General features: G+C 40.8%; 1 pseudogene; it reads left to right on the top strand.

Moving 5' to 3' along the window:
* LOC103797720 overlaps nt 1–3,064 on the top strand; it is a 17,532-nt pseudogene extending 14,468 nt beyond the window's left edge.
* The last annotated feature ends 351 nt before the right edge of the window (nt 3,065–3,415 follow it).

The raw sequence follows: 3,415 nt of genomic DNA on the forward strand, positions 1-3,415 counted from the left end.
TCAATGTTGAAGAGTTGTGGTAGTATCTCAGCATCATTAGAGCTGAATTTTTTTTCTCAGACACAGAGCAGAGCTATAAAAACCTTTTTATGTATAACCCACTTAAAAATCAAATTACAATATAAGCCACACAGCAATTTTTACTAGGAGGCACTTACCACACAGGCATTTGGAGACAAGTACAGTCAACCACAAACCAAGTTTCAAGTTTTAAATAGAGCCTAGTTCCACCTTAAAACACATTTCTGCACTGTGGTTTTCAAAGGGAAATTGTATCAGGTGCTTTCTGTTCTGATTCTCAAGCAATATACTCCTTGGGAACAACCTTTGTCTCATAAGTGGCAAGTTTAGAAATTGTGAGAACACAGGTTCTTGCAGACTCATCAAATTGCTTCAGAAAACATGCATATTCACCCTTACTCCAAAACTGTATTTCAAAAGCAAAATGAGGTGTAAAATTAAGAAAAGCAAATGAGCAATCAAGCAGGAAAAATGGCATGATGATCAGTATGCAAAAGTACATACAAATGTTTATATTAACTTTTTCAAATCTGACAAAATGTGTGTACAATTGTTTTTGCATTTAACTGGTTGGCTGCATTTACAAGTATTTCCCACATCATTATATGAATTATTTGGCTGTCATAAAAAAATCCCTTTCCCTGTGTGTAAAGCAGCCCAAGGAGATGAAAAAATAGGAAGTTGTGCCAATGTACAGAGCTTGTGGTTAAGAACTAGCAGTTCTTATGCATAACATTTTATATTGGATGGTGGGGCAGTGAAAGAGTCTTTAGATGAGAAGGATTTTTGAGATTAGGCCTTTCTGCAATCCCTTGTCCAGCAGGCAGGAGAATGCTATCTAAAACTGATAGCTAAAAAAATATAAATATTTAGAAAGTATGACCATTTTGGCAGTAGAAACATTCAAACTTCATTTAACTAAGGACAACACATTAAGTTTCTTAGTCTGAAAGCAAATTGTCAGTTCAGGCAAACTAATTTGCAACAGCAATCTCTTGGGCTAGTGTTAGCCTGTTGGGGAACACCTTTAGTTCCCTCAGTCTTTCCACCTTCCTCTGCCAGGATTTCCTTAATTTAAGAATTAAAAAAATTCCAAAACCTGTGTACTGTTGTTTTTGTATTTAACCTGTATTTGTCTAAGGGTGGATATGTCTTCCTTGCTATTGAAACAGCTATTAACATTATTATTTGTTTAGCTGGTAAATGTTGTTGCATCATCTTTTCTACAAAAGAAAAGAAGGTTTACACACTAGGTAAATTTGCTCTCTCTAACAGGCAAAAGATCTCAAAATTCTCTGCAGGCTCTTATAACTTCACCTCTGTTGTATGCATTTGCATTTTTCTCCCCACAAAGAAAGTTGTAGATGTGGGTGTGACTGCTTCAAATTAAGAGACCTGAAGTAAGGTGTCTACACATAGCTGATTGCGTTTTCTCTGAACACTCCCTGCAGTCATCCCCAAACTGTTCAATACTTCCTTGTCCTAGAAGGGTTCACTCCATCAGTGGAGCTTGCAGTGTGGTTCAACTCACCCTCAGATACCTTTCAGCTTTTTCAAAACAGCTCAGTTCTCTTAAGATATGCATCTCTAGCCCTCTGTTAACAATAAAAATCAGTGAGGGCTATCTGCATCAGGATATGCAGGGAGTTTGCACTGATGGAAATGCAATGAATCTCAGGTCAGCTTGCTCACCTAATATATCTCACCTATTGCTAACTTGCTTACTAACAGTAGAGCATGATAAAAGGAGACACTTCCTCTCCTGAGAAACACATAATACAAGGAAAATCTATACTATTGTTAACTTCCAAAAACTAATTACATTTAAGCTTAAGATGGAGGCAATACTAGGATGCAGCAACAATAGAGGATACTCAGTTTATCACATGTTAAATTGCATACAGTCCTTCATGCACAATAGGAATGTTTACCCAGGGAGAAGGTTTTGCATGGCTGCATATGGTAAAGGGAGTTCCTGGCACTGTAGAACCATGCAGCTACTCAACCCCACCCATCTCATTCCTGTCTTTCCTCCCCCCCCCCTGAGTGGCATCGAGGAGAATCAAAAGGAAAAGGTAAAACTCATGGGTTGAGAACAATTTGACAATTGAAACAAAATAAAATATACTACTACTAATAATAATTGTAATGAAAAGGAGAGATATGAACAAAACCTGAGAAACAAGTGATGCACAATACAAATGCTCACCACCTTTTGTCTAATGTCCAGCCTGTCCATGAGCAGCTAGCAACAACTCCCAGTCAGCTCCCTCAGTTTATACTGTGCATGACATTCTATGATATGGAATATCCGAGATATGAACAAAACCTGAGAAACAAGTGATGCACAATACAAATGCTCACCACCTTTTGTCTAATGTCCAGCCTGTCCATGAGCAGCTAGCAACAACTCCCAGTCAGCTCCCTCAGTTTATACTGTGCATGACATTCTATGATATGGAATATCCCTTTGGTCAGATGGGACCAGCTGTCCCACCTGTGCTCCCTCCCAGCTACTTGTGCACTTTCTCACTGGCAGAGCATGGGAAACTGAAAAGTCCTTCATTTAGAGAAAGTACTACTCAGCTACAACTAAAACATCAGTGTGTTATCAATATTATTCTCATATTAAATACAAAAATCAGGACTGTACCAGATACTTGGAATAAAATCAAATCTCTCCCAGCTGAATGAGTGTCTGGTCTATACCACCCTGCTTGTGTGGGAGTGTTGATCTGCTGAAGGGTGGGAAGGCTCTGCAGAGGGGTCTGGACAGGCTGGATTGATGGGCTAAGGCCAGCAGTATGAGATTCAACAAGGCCATGTGCGGGACCTGGACTTGGGTCACAACAATCCCATGCAGCGCTACAGGCTGCAGGAAGAGTGGTTGAAAAGCAGTCCAGTGGAAAAGGACCTAGGGGTGCTGGTCAACAGCAGGCTAAACAGGAGCCAGCAGTGTTTCTAGGTGGTCAAGGAGGTCAGTGTCATCCTGGCTTGTATCAGAAATGGTGTGGCCAGCAGGACCAGGGCAGTGATTGTCCCTGTGTACTTGGCACTGGTGAGTCTGCACCTTGAGTACTGTATCTAGTTCTGGGCCCCTCATTTCAAGAAAGACATTGAGGTGCTGAAGCATGTCCAGAGAAGTTTAATGAAGCTGGTGAAGGATCTAGAGAACAAGTCTTATGAAGATCATCTGAGGGAACTGGGGTTGTTTAGCCTGGAGAAAATGAAGCTCAGGAGCAACCTTATCACTCTCTACAAGTACCTGAAAGGAGGCTGTAGCAAGGTGGGGGTCAGCCTCTTCTGCCAGGCATCTAGTGACAGGATGAGAGGACATAGTTTCACGCAGTACCAGGAGAGGTTCAAGTTGGACATCAAGAAGAATTTCTTCATG

Source organism: Acanthisitta chloris, unplaced genomic scaffold (genome assembly GCF_000695815.1).
Source record: "Acanthisitta chloris isolate BGI_N310 unplaced genomic scaffold, ASM69581v1 scaffold632, whole genome shotgun sequence".
Classification (NCBI taxonomy): Eukaryota; Metazoa; Chordata; class Aves; order Passeriformes; family Acanthisittidae; genus Acanthisitta; species Acanthisitta chloris.